The sequence below is a fragment of the Papaver somniferum genome, chromosome 3 (genome assembly GCF_003573695.1).
Source record: "Papaver somniferum cultivar HN1 chromosome 3, ASM357369v1, whole genome shotgun sequence".
Classification (NCBI taxonomy): domain Eukaryota; kingdom Viridiplantae; phylum Streptophyta; class Magnoliopsida; order Ranunculales; family Papaveraceae; genus Papaver; species Papaver somniferum.
This window is the reverse complement of record NC_039360.1, coordinates 29,814,861-29,829,782: the sequence shown is the minus strand read 5'-3', so window position 1 is coordinate 29,829,782 and position 14,922 is coordinate 29,814,861.

The window sequence follows — 14,922 nt, the reverse complement described above, 5'->3', positions numbered from 1 at the left end:
TTTCAAAAGAAACTCATCTTCAATTTTGCTGCAGCAGTAAGAGCAACAACAACAACTCGGGAAACAATGGCTACTACTTCAACAATTACAAAAGATATTATACATCAACAATGGCAACAACAGACATAAAGACATATTTCCATATCTGACCGATTCCGATGACCGATTCATGCCGTTACAAAAATTAGATGGTACTTTAGTTTGCTGAGTTACTTTAGGTTAGATAGTTGAATAATCATAAGATATCTACTTTGTGCAAGACTGTTACTTTGTTTGGTTTTGTTCATAAAAAACTAACATGGACATTTTAAAAAATCTTGTTAGAAATAGTTTGAGTGTGGTTGAAATGGAGGAATTGAATAATTTGATGGAATGGAAATATTATAGTGTTGTTGTAACCGTCATCATCATTGTTGTAATATAAAAAATAAATAAATCATGTAATGATCATAAAAGCCATGTAACAACCCAATCTTGAATATGTGTTATTAACGTAAGCAGTTGAGGTTTATTCTCTTTTATGAGAAAATACCCATCACCGCTCATATTGAGGATCTACATTACATCATTTAATCGTGTACGGTAAAAGAGTACATATTGATAGTTGAGACTATAGCAAAAAAAAAAAAATCAACAAAATCAAGTTTGCAAATCTTCACAAGGTGAAAAAAATTCATACCCCAAATCTCATAAATATAAACTTAATTTAGTATAACGTGTTAAATCGAAAATTTAAAAGCAATATTTATAAATATATAAACAAGTAAGGGTTCTTGAGCATGCGTATTACTTCACTCTCAGAGTACTTATAATCAAATGAATAAACAAATAAAATATATATGACTACGACTCTTGCCTCTTTGATAGAATTTTAAAAAATATGAAGTTTTCAATATTATAAGAACGGGAAAACGAAGAAAAATCCCAAATTATTGTGCTTTTAGATAAGATTTTTTTAGTACGATTTGAGTATTAGTATAAATTACATGTTAACTAAGGATTTAAACACTTTGGTTAGTTTGGCTTTGAATGTTTATGTGAAGAATGATTTTTCTAATCTTCAAACCTGATTTATCAAGGAATTATATTATCCAAATATAAGAGATTCAACTAGATTATTCTTGTAGTGTTGTATTTTCCAAGTAATTAAGAAGAAAATATCTCTGTGCACTCCTCTCTCAGTATGTATAATAAGGCGCTCCGTAAGTCTATCATCTCTATCAGCCATTCCTTCAACATTAAGCTCAAAACGCAACAACAACAGTCATTTTTTGCGTCAAAAAAACAGTCATCATTAGTCTTCAAAGAAAAAAATCTTTTAAAAACACAAGAACAAGAAGATAAACAAAACAATATCCAAAAATACAACCAATCTCATAACCTAAACATAGAAATGCGTAAAACAAATTAACACAAAAATCTTGCTACCTGACCTTTTTCTAGTGCTAGTCTTTGTTTAGTGTTCAGAGAAGAGATCGAGTGTGGACAGTGAAGAAGAAGACTTGAGGTACTAATGATGGGAGGAAGAACGAGGTGGAGCTATAGAAATAAATAAAAAGACACTAAGATCTTGTGAGATGTTTTAATTCCCTTAGATTTTTTCTTACCTTCAAATATCTCGAGACTAAACTCTATCAATTTATGTTTTTCTTTTTGGCTTTATTAAACAAAGATGCGCTACTCATTCTCTTGTTAACCTTTTGTGGAGTCTGATCAATTTCCATTTTTGGTACTGATGCTAATAAAGTTTCTTTAAAATAATTTCAATTTTTTTTCTTCTTATGTGCAACTGAGTTTTTTATGAATTCAACTTATTTTAAAGCTCACTAGTAGAGTATAGTGTTTAGGTTAGATTTTTTCTTTTAAACACGTGTTTACGTTGTAGTTCTTATTTTTTTATATATATAATTCAACCTATTCAACTTGATTTTCGTGAGAAGAAATTATATTTCGGTCCATTTTTTTTCCTCTCAATAAATTGTTTTTCCTTGTTATCATTGTTGTCATCGACAATTTAGTTGATCTAATTTTTTGTTACCGCGATTCATAGCTCACCCTAAAGTGCATAAATTTTAAAAAATTTATATCTTTTTTTCCTCGAAAAGGGATTGAAAATTGCTAAAGAAACAAATAGATTTCAGTAGTTGTGAGGAAAAAAAAGAGGGTTTCTATACTCAGAGATGGAAAAATGTGCGGAAAAAAGAAAATGGAGGAAAAAGAAACTATTTTTCTATCTCCATTTTGGTGCATGGCCCATCCTCCTTGTGAACATCATGAACTCTTTCCTGTCTCTCTCACTTGTGAAAGAGAAATGTGGTGATGGTGATGAGGAAGCGATCAACATGTGATAATGATGAGTTGTAGAAAAAGGTATATTTGTGTAATAATGCAAATCAGACCGTTTACAACACTGACAACAATTATATACCCTTTAGGAAGGTGAATAACAGGAGTCTCATTTCGAAAAATTTATGATGTTTCTTCTCCTCCTTGTTCGTCAGACGATAGCAGTTTGGCTAATACAAGCCTTGAAGATCTAGAACGACACCCATGAGGTACGACTTCACCGATAACATTGAAGTTCTAGACTTGAGTTTGATTAGTTTTGACTTACATATATTCGTTTGGTCAATCCGTGAGTCTCATTTAGTCGGTTTCTCCTGAGAAGTTAGTCATTCTTTTCTCCTTTACCCGTGATGCTCAATTTTGTTTTTTGGCATCCATTTCCAAATAAGTGTTTTCTTCTAGGATATAAAGTTTTTTTTATTACATAAAAATATTTGTTAGTAGTGTGTGTTTTAATATATATGAGTATAACAATAAATAGTTCAAAAAATTAATACAATACTCGACAATGTATTCACCTGCCTTAATGCATTTTCCTTTTTCATTAAAAATGACTCAATTTTAAAAACATGTATGATCATATGTTAAAAATATAATATCTCATGATTTATTTTTTGCATATAAATATTTGCAAATGAATATCTAATAATTGAGTACGGTTTTGAAATAAAAAATTTATTTGTTGCATATATATATTTTCAAATGAATACAGTAAAACCTTTGTATAAGAATATCCCAGAGACCACAAAAAAAATATTCTTATATGGAGGTCTGATTTGAACATACCAAAAGAATTTTTTTCATACGTGTATTTGGGCATATTCATGCATCTGCATAGGAAACACAAAAATGTATCTAAGTATAAACAAAAACTATTTAAATAAGGACTTCCACATACATCACAATTATCACATCGAAAATTGACAAATGAGATCAAATGAGTATGAAGATATTCGTATTAAGTTGTGCACAAAAAATCAAAAAATCCATTTTGAAACAAAATGAACTTGTAATATGGTTACAAGAATCTCTTCATCTTAAACTTTAATATATGAAAAGTGCTATATATTTATATTATGATGTCAATAATTCTTATATGGAGGTAGGTTCCTTAACCAGAATAAATTATGACTTATTCCAATATGGAGTTTATTCTTAAATATAACTGGCCCAAATCAGGAAATTTTTATTCTTATATGGATTTTATTCCTATATGGAGTATTCTTCCGGAGAGGTTTTACTGTATCTAATATTTGAGTATGGCTTTTGAAACTAAAATTTTACAATGTATGTGTTGCTTGTACTTTTAGCTCCGTAAGCTCCTTCATAATATGCATGTCAAATATCAAAACACTAAAATAGAGAACATTTTTTCCACATCCATGGTCCTTTATCTTTGGACCTTTGTGTTTCCTATAATCTTAATCGTAGGTTTTATAACCACTCTTCAAAACTAACTAATTCTAATCCCTCAAATTCGATGTATCTTATTAAAATGGAAAAAAAAATTCACGTGTCTTTCCAACTACTCTTCAATTTTAAATCCCAAATTATCCATTTCACCTTCAGAACTTTTTTTTTTGCTTGGTAATACTAATTTTATTGATAACTCAAAAGCATCCAAAATTTACAATCTCACTCATTTAAGAGTGAAAGAACACAAAACAAAAATACAACCAAAGAAAATACTAATACAGTTTAGCTAAATCTGTAATAAGGAAAGTCAGGAGATTTGAATGTGATAAAGTTTGGCTGACTATTATAAATTCTCTTCTCCCCCTTGTCAGTCCTGAGCTCTTTTTTCCAGAGCATCCGCTGAAGAATTTATCTCTCTATAGCTATGAGAAAAATACCATTCAATGAGATATTCAGTAACTTTGTTCCATCTTGTAATGACCTACTAGGGGATTTTTCTTGAATGGAAAGATGATATCACTGCTTTAGAGTCAGTTCTAAAGCTTACTTTGTGAGTAAAATGTTAAACTGCCCACTCACCTGCACAAACTACTGCAAGAACTTATGCCATGAAGTTAGTTGCCAGACATAAACCTCCTAACATAACAAAATCAAATACACCATCTCCCTTTCTTCAAATAAAACCATAACCAGCTGCACCTGTGTTACCTCTTGAAGCACCATCACAGCATATGAGGCAGAATGATGGATCAGGAAGAGTGAAAAAAAATTCAGTTATTTTAGTAGTTTTCACTCTTCTGCATTTTAAACCAAGTAATTTCAATATATGCAAGTCATAGGTTCAGTTCCACATACAACCTGACATTCTCACTTCACTGTCTTTTATTAACTGAGTTATTCTCTTTTTTAAAGCTTCCATGTTCAAGTTACCTTCATCATATACCGAGTGATTTCTCAAGAACCATAACTCCTTTAAAGTGACAAAAGCTGCAATCTTTCAAATTTCTTTCACTGAAGGAATTTTATGCTTTGCAAATGAAATAATGTCTTCAAAGGATTTAGGATTAGTGAAAGAAAATATACCTCCAATCCAGCTCAAATGATTTCAATGAAGTTGCAGTACCAAAGTATATGGTCTAAATTTTCCTCAGCTTTTTTACAAAAAGGACACCTTGAAGCCAGCTGGAATTTCTTTTTCTTCATTTTATCATCAGCTCGGACTACTCCTCTTACCTGTTTCCATACATTTCTGGATATGCTAGGATGCAAGCTTTTGTGCCAAACTGTTTTAGTCCTATGCTGCACTGGAATTTTTTTTCTTACACACTCATAAGATGAAGCTACTGAAAATTCACCAGTAGAAGTATCAGTCCAAATTCTTTTATCTTGATTATTATCAAAAATTGGCAAGCTAGTTATATCAAAAAAATCCAGGAAATTGTGAGGTATTATCCATTCCCCATTTCTTATCAGCTCAGCCACTTTCATGCCTGGATTCTGTGCAATAATTGCATTATCAGGATGAATATCTCTCAAAGGCTTGTCTTTGATCCAGTTATCATTCAAAACTGAAATTTTAGAACCATCACCTATCAGCCACTTTAAATGTTCAAAAAATTCATTATTTACCCATTTAATTCCTGGCCAAATTGAAGATTTTTTGTAATATTCAATCCATTTGCCATTTTTGTCTTGAAATTTTGCCTAAAAGAATCTTGACCATTCATCAGTACCATTTTGTATCCTCCAGCAAAGCTTCATTAACATGGATTTATTGATGTCTTCTAAATGCTTAATACCCAAACCACCTTCATCCAGAGGTGGACAAACTTTCTCCCACTTGAGTGTAACAGTTTTCCTTATAGAAGGATCCCTAAACCAAAGGAAATTTCTAACAATTTGTTCACACTCTTTAAAAACTTTTCTTGGCCATTTATAAACTGACATATTGTAGATGGGAATGCTACATAACACAAATTTCACTAGAATAAGCCTTTCCTGAAAGGATAACATCTTCCCTTTCCATCCTGCTAATTTTCTTGTAGCATTTCCACACACCCCCAAATATGATTTGATCTTATACTTCCTGGAATCAACATTACTCCCGGATACTTGTCAGGGAAGTCTGATAAGCACATATTGCAATCCTCAGCCAACTGATTTTTTTTTAATATACTAGTGCCTCCAACAAATAGTTCACTTTTTTCTAAACTCACCATTTGACCTGAATCTTTTTGGTAATCTTCGAGAAGTAATAGTAATTTCTTAACATTTCTTTTATCACCATTACAGAAAAGAAATATGTCATCAGCAAAGAAGATATGAGTTGGGTGAACACAATTTCTTTTTACCATTGGAGTTAACTGACCTTGAATTACCATTGAGCTTAGCTTTCTGCTGAGAACATCTTCTGCAGTGACAAAAAGTAAAGGGGAGAGAGGGTCACCCTGCCTCAATCCTCTACTAACTTTAAAATAGCCAGCTGGTCCATCATTAACTAGTACATATATCATTGCTGATTTCAGAAGAATATGTATCCAGTTTATAAACTTGTCTGAGAATCCAAAGCATTTTAATGTATGAAATAAGAATTTCCAGCTGAGTGAATCATAGGCTTGAGATATATCCAACTTAAGTCCCACATTTACCCTTCTTCTCTTTGTTTCTAATTCATTAACCATTTCAGAGGCCAAGACAATCTGTTCTTGAATATTTTTTCCTTTTATGAAGGCCCCTTACTGAGGAGAAACAACTTGTCAACAATTAAACTCAATCTTGAAGCTAAAATCGTAGTAATAACTTTGAAGCTGAAATTCATCAGACCAATGGGTCTAAACTGATTTGCTTTTCTTGTATTTTTAACTTTTGGAAGGAGCATAAGAAAATTTGAATTCATACCATCTGGAATAGACTCTTTAGCCCAACAGAATTGAATTTCTCTAACAAAGTCTGCACCAATGATGTCCCGTGACATTTGTAAAACCATCTGGACCAGGTGAACTGTCTGGATTGAGTTCAAATACTGCTCTCTTGATTTCCTATGCACTAGGAATTGACTCCATACTAGCATTATCCTCTTCAGTTACAACTCTAGGAACAAAACCAAAAATATCTTCAGAGATTTGAACTTCTTTAGCTCTGAAATTGTCTTTAAAGTAATGAATTAAGATGTAAGATATCCCCCGCTGAGAAGTTATTATTTCACCATTGACATTTTCCAGTTCAATTATTGCATTATGAATCTGTCTTATTTTCATATTTTCATGAAAAAATTTAGTATTTCCTGCAGCATATTTTAACCACTTTACTCTAGCTTTTTGTTTTTCAATTTCATGATTTTGTTGAGTAATAACTTCTTGTCTACCTCTGGCAGTAATTAACCGATTTAACAGAACATTATCACAAGGATTCCTGTCTAAATTCAGAGATGTCCTCATTACTTCTTCATCTGCTTGTTGTAGTTTTTTCCTGACATCGCCAAATACATTCCAGTTCCACTATTTTATTATCTTTTTAAAAATTTTGAGTTTACTGAGGTAAATAAAACCATGGTTACCTCTCACTTCCAATTTCCAAGCATCTTCAATAACTTCCATGAATCCCTCATAGTCATCCAAACCTTCAAAGCCCTAAAAGGAATGTTTAAGGGTTTAGGAATATCAGCATTTGCACCAAAGAGAGGACTATGATCTGAGGTACCTCTTGTACCAATTTTATAACCCCAACTAGGAAAGGCTTCAATCCCCTTAACATTATATAATGCTCTATCAAGAAGACACATAATTCTTTTGACACCAACTCTGTTGTTACACCAAGAATATTCCAATCCAGTTTTTGGTGCTTGTAACAGCTCACAATTCTGAATGCAATTATTAAAATCCAACATTGCAGAAGTTAAAGATTTTCTTCCTCCCATTTTTTCCTCCATACTAAGAACTGAATTGAAATCCCTTATATATAATCATCCAGGGTTTATTTAAGCATGATATATCAACTAAATCCTCCCACAAAGATCTTCTATTAATAGTCAAAGAATCAACATGAACAGCTGTTATTAAATGACCCCCAACATCCACTGTTATTGATTGTTGAGTACTTGAAATTACCATAGGTTCTTTGATTGAAGCATTCCAAATAAGCCAGATATTACCCTTTTTTGAATCAGTAGAGTTATGAATAATCTTTTTATTCATCCCAGGAAGCCTTAATCTTATACAAGAATCGGAATTCACTCTTATTTGAGGTTCATACATCCAAACTAAAGTAGGACTAAAAAAATTAACTAAACGATAAAGTTTGTCTTTGGCTTTAGATCTTCTTAAGCCTCCGACATTCTAATATAGGACCCTCATTTAGAAGAAAGTTGAGAATAATTAGGATTTCTCACTCCTGTTAAATTCTTACCACAATTACCTCTCTACCCTGTTGAATTGATCTGAGAAGCTTGTTTTCTTGTAGTGACATTTCTAGTTGGATTCTGAGGTTTTTCTTTATTTTTTAACAACCTTCAAAACTTCCTCGGGAATTTTAGGTATTTATTGTGGAACTCTTAAAATTTCAATTTCTTTAACAGCTGAATGAAGAATATTAACCATATTATTAATTGACGGTGCATTGGAACTTACGCTGAGAATGTTGTGTATTGAAAGTGATAGAAAATCTTTGAGTGATTCTATCACACAAGTGAACTCCTCAGCATTATCATGTAAGATGTGAAAGCTGCCAGAAGATGATGTTCCTTCTGAATGTAGACTAGGAGGAACAATAGGATCTACTAAAATTTCCTCCCTAAAAATTTCTGCAACTTGACAAACATATTTAGGAGTTTCTGCTTGTTTTTCACCAAGTGTAAAACAAATATCAAAACCAACAAGATTTGGAACTTGTACTGGTTTGACGTTGTGTCTCCAAACTTTTCTCTGTAGCACTTGTGGTGGAACTTGTTGCTGAGCTTTTATTTTAAGTTTACATTCTGCTACATGATGTCCAACAGCCTTATAATGAATACAAAACTTTGGTAGCTTTGGAATTTGAATTTCTTGCTCAAACTTACCATATTTTGATTCAACCAAAATTTTGTTAGGGATGAAATTTATTGAATTTATTTCAACTAAAACACTAGCATAATACCCATTGACTCTGTTCAAAGTTTTAGAATCAACCTTGATTTCTCTTCCAATTTTATTTCCCATTTGTAAAAGAATAACTTCCTTCCAATATTCAATACTCAAGCCAGGAAAGAAAACCCAAACAAAAGTTGTTGAAGATTTTTGATTCTCCGGATTAAAATTTGGTTCCCGGGCTTTAAATTTTAAATCTGTTTTTCAATAATCCAGTGACCCTTCCGAATATGATTTCTATCTTCTATATTTGCTAATTGGATAATAAAAAAACCTTTATCCAAAGTAATGAACTGAAGGTTACCTTTAATACTCCATTGTTTTCTCACAGAAGCTTCTGCAACTTCCAATTTCAATTTAACTAAATCTAGTCTTCCAATCAAGTTAAACTTCCATTCATCCAAGCAGTCATCCATGATATCATCCGGAATGAAAAGAGATGGAGAATCGAAATTATTCTCCATATTTACTGATTTTTTAACTAAATTATCCTCCAGATTTAATCCAAAGTTTTTAGAGTTTGACTTATGCTCAGATCCATTTTCTGAAGAATTATTGATGATTTCCGACGAATTTTCTGATATTTATTGTTCCGAATCAACTAGGAAATTACCACCAATCATCAATACTTACCTAAAAACACCTGAATTAATCACTCAAGAGGAACAAAAAACGAAAAATTGAAGAAAAAACGACCTGAGTCGAAAGCCGATTTAATCACATGAGTCACCAAGCAATGCAGGATTCAATTTAAAGTTGTATAACCTTCAGAACATTAACTATGTTTATTTTACTTTATCCTACTTTCACTTTTTCTTGTTTCTTTGTTGGAAACACATTAGAAGTAACTGATCACGAAGAAGTAACATTTTATTTGTAGGGATGATCAACACGTTAAATATGATAGGCTCGTGAACGGAAAAATTAGGAGTGGTTCTAAAATTTTCTAAAATTTTGCTTTTGATAATAAATTTTGTCTCACATCTCTTTGGTAAACAAAAACCTATCAGTCTACGGTAGAGATACTTTTTATTGTCCAAGTGTATAAACTATCATTCATAGGAAGATTTTATAAGTCGTGCTTGGTGATAATCCCATTCAGAAACCGGCGGTTTGGGTTATTTCTTTCTATACGGATTCTTTCAGTGTTAATTCTAGTGGCATTATAATCACCAACAATACACCAGATGTCTGCACGTGCCTTTATTATTTCTATTTTTCTTCGAAATTCAACATACCCGGTAATAAACTCATTTGATAGACCAGTGGTTCGGGTTCCTTATCTCATACGGATTCTAACATTGTCATTTCTAGTGGCAGCAACCTGTCTGTAGTGCCTTTATTGTTTCTAATTTTCTATGAAATTCAACTTTCTTACCTCTTTGTGATGGATAATATACATTAGTAATAGAGAACCATATGCTTTTAATCCAAGTCTATAATTAGTAACAAAAGTAAAAGTATTTGAGAAGAAAAAGTTGTGTGACACTCAAATGTGCATATATATTATATTATATGTATATATTACATTTAAATTGTAATTATATCGTTCGTATATATTAAAATTGACCACAAATCTCTGATTTAACATACAGTTCAATTATTGAATATTAAAAACATGTCATATTATTATTCTCATACCATTGGCCACATTTTTCGAGTTTACTTCGTCATCTTTTTGTTCTTGTTAGTCGATAACAAAATATTCTTATTTTCTTGTTTTTACGAAATCATCGTTAATATTTTCTTGGATCGTATAATAGACCCTATGATCAAGTTCGCACAGAGCCCTTGAAAACTCGGGATCGGCTCTGTCCAACATCTTCGATCAAATTGAAGAAAAATAAGAATTTTTAGTTGAGTTCAAGACACATAAAGAACAATACCCTTCAAAAAGTAGTTTCAGACCATTTAACTAAACATACTTTTTTCAATAAGTAAATGCGTCAAAAAAGGCTGTTGAATGATCTCCCCGACCACTGGAAGAATCTAAACAGGATGACAAGATCGATTACAAATAACATGAATGAATGAAAAAACACACACATAAAAATCACCAGCACTCAAGGCATCATAACATCCTTTTATTGCATTAAAGACTAAATATGCTTCATCCACTTCTAATGAAACTAGTTTTTCACCCGTGCGATGCACGGGTATGTTTCTTGCTTATGAAATGTTGGATCATGTTTTAAAATCAATTTCATTAAAAATAGATAATATATAGATTTTTTTTATAGGGAAAGCTAAAATGTATAGAGGAAAGCTGACTACTGTCAACTAACAATGATTTTTTAAGTAATATGGGTGGAAATAAAATTATATTATCAGTTCAACAAATCTAGCATATCGTCAAATGGTAACTTACGGTTTTAATCGAATTCCCAAACATTCATGAGAGGTACAATCGTATAAATGTTTAATCCCTGCAATTTTTAAACCCAATTCCTAACAGATAATGAAAAACACTTTAAGTAGCAAGTAATGACTAATGAATAAAAGATGGAATAAATCAGACGCTTTCTAAGAAGTAATCCATTCTTAGTCCATTCTAAGAAAACAGAATGAGATTTTTCTAGTGAGTATTAAGGAATGATTCCTTTAACAGATAATGTTCTAATGAGGCAATAGTCTCGAAAAAAATTGATTACAGTCGTTCTCATCCATAAATCCTGATACGCGAATCGATCATTTTTTAGTGGATGATATCTTGATTTTGATTCAGTAAAAAAATCCAAAAAATCCTTTTTATTCTTGCCAAAACATCACAAACGTTAGATCCTCATACGTACGTTAAAAATGAGAAGAAAAGTATCTTGATTTGTTTTGACTAGAGTTGATCACTTTCATAATCTCGGCATTAAATCTTGTCGTGAAGTATGATTCATTAATTCAGAGTAACAGACCCAAAGAACCAGTGAGATTTGTAAAAAACGACCTGCACCGTCGTTCTAATTCCGTCCTATTAATTTATGGTCAAAATTTTATGACCGGAAGTCAGCTTTCCCCTTAAATATATTAGCTTTCCCTATAACAAAAATCAATATATATGGTCAAAAACTTATAGTGTATAAAACGTTTAATAAGATCGTGATCCTAAAGATTAATAACAAACTAATACAATAGAAAAAAAAATAATTAATTAAATGCTATGGTTGTCCAACATTTTCAAAGACTACGACATTTAGCACTTAGAGCTTCACCAATGGAATGTACGCGAAGGTAAATGTCTAAGTCCATATAGGATAAACATTTAATTTCCCTAAAATTGTTCTCCAACCCCAATTTCTTAATCAATGTGAAGATGACATGGCTTAATTTTTGTTAGGTATTGTCAAAAATAAAACATGGTTTGGATTTCTATACAAAATATCCTCGGTGTAGCCATTTTCACCATATGGGAAAAACAATGGAAATTGCATCGACATATAGCTTGGATGTTTTTCGTCATTAGCTTGACAATGTGAGGCTATCCTAGTAAGCTTTTGCTTACTACAATTAATTCAAATATATTAATTAACCCTTTTTAGCTCTAATAAAATCTAAAAGTTTCTAAACATAAAACATGCAGTTAATCCATAGAAAATCACAAACAACACCACTGGAGCATAACTATTTTTTTCCTCTAAATTTAAGGAAAAAATGGTATGAGGATGTCTTGTTTGTGTTGCCACCTAGGAAACACACACAACCGCCATTGGAGAAACTCTTAGTATAGCTTTTCAAATTGGCTAAAAATCATGTCACTCTGATTCTTCTTTAAATTTTGACGTTCATTAAATTTTTAAAGCTCAAGATTTTGTTCTTTTGGTTTGCAAAATCATTATGTGCCTTTAATTCATCAATGAAAGTGTCTTCAAGATTCAAAAATCGAGTAAAGCCCAAAGTATAACAGACCACAAAAGTTAGACCTATTCCATAATGATGTCATTCCCAATAAAAAATAACTTGCGAGCTAGTATAGCCACTGGATGTATCATCTCCAAATATAGTGTTTTCTTAATCATCAAAATCAATTCAGTCAATTCAGTTTGCTCTTTTTACAACCCTCATGATCTCCTTGAAGTACATTCCCTTCAACTGTGTTGCCACGTCTTTAGGTGCCAGCCACTGCAGACCCATTGAGTATTAAATGTCAAGCAATTTCATCCTTACCACTACCTTATTACCGCACAATAAACATTAAGTAGCAGCAACTTTAATTCCTCTTTTCTTGCTGCATCTTCCAAGTAGTCAAACAATCTTGAATTGCAGTCGAAATGATGAAAAAACACATTTGAAAGAACTCCACACCAACAAAGGGAGAGTAGAGTATAATTGATAAGAGTTCCCGGATAATAAGGAAAAGAAAATATAGAAAAGAAAAACAGGCTGCTATTAATCGACTTATGGAGGGAGAGTATAGTCGATCATATATATGATGAAGTTTGAGACACCGAATAGACATTTTAAATGTTTTATCATTTGCACACCAAGGTTTGGGCAGAGTGCACTTCTCTCATCGGATTTTTAAAGAGTCAGCAACACTCAAAACAGCCTCACAGGCTAGCCACATATATTCACAATGCAAGTACACCCTTCTCATTTGAGTTGTTATATAAAAAAAGGGTGTTCCTGTATATACCCCCATATATTACTAACGATACCCCTTTATTCGTGTACCCATTGAATTGATCATCCTACCCCATCAAAGATATCACTTTTGCATACCCCCGTTAAACAACCATCCACCATCATAAACTCTTTCCTCAAAACAAATCAGATCACCATTGTTAGCTCTTCCTAAGACCACCATTATTAATTCTCCCATTAAGTTAATTCTTCTAACCTCATCGTGATTTCAGGAAAAATTAGGCAAAGTTTCAAATTCAAATTCCAAACCCCCAAAATAATTCAATCCAAACCATTAGTATACCTAATATTACAGTGCTTTCTGGTAAAGATTAGAGATTATATGATGAGAAAAAAAAAGATTAGGGTTAGTTTGCGGCGAGGTACTAAGATGATCATATGGGAAATCGGTTATGTAACTACTAATAGATTGTTTATTAGAGCAACAACGAAATCAGTAATTAATGTTCATAAAAATTTAGGGTTTAATATCTCAACAAAAATTTATTGGGTGATTTGGGTTTTCGTGGTTTTATAAATAAAAAAATTAGTTTTTTGTGGGTTTTATATGCGCTTGAAGAAGGATGAGAAGACTGATGTAACTGTGGTGGTTATACCTAGGTCTCTTGGAGAAGATTTGATTATTTTTTTTATCATGCTTGTTCAATATGAAATTTCTTAGGGTCATCCTACGATATTTGCAACCACATTATCAGTGGTCAAATCGCCTTTAAAGCAAAGATGAAGATGATTATGATGCTTATTTTTGCGATTATGCGTAGGCTTTTCTTTCACAGGTTCGAAGAGAAGTTTTCTTTTTAGAGGGGGTATCGATATCAAAATTCTCCGATAATTAGATAATTTTTAGACTAACTAAATCATAACTAACAAAACTAACTAATGGGGTATCGTTAGTAATATATGGGGGTATATAAAGGAACACCCTAAAAAAAACCACTGAAATTCATTGTCTGTTCACCAATCCTTACAAAACCACGCAGTGGCGTCATTAATTTTAATCTCAAATTCTCAACCAATCTTTCATCAAATTGAGCTCCCGGTTTTAAGAATAGGCTATCAAAATTCCTTCCTTATCTCCCATGCGAGTGTAAAAAAATTACAATTGGCTACATTAAACAATTAATTTTGACATGGAAAAATTTAAATTAGAAGCTTTCATGCTCTTTGGTCTAGGTATTATACCAATGAAAATGAAAATAATAATCCAAAAGAAACGGCAAGCAATCCACAAAGAATATTTTATTATATTTTTTATGATCGTATGATCGAGAAGACGATAAATTGAGTATATGGGCTTTTCGTGTTGCTGATGGCGTAGCTTTCCATTGTTCTTTGTTGTCACCATTTGGATGCATGTTGGACAATATATTCCAGTGTTGCATAGGATAGGAGTCATGTAAAGTTCCCT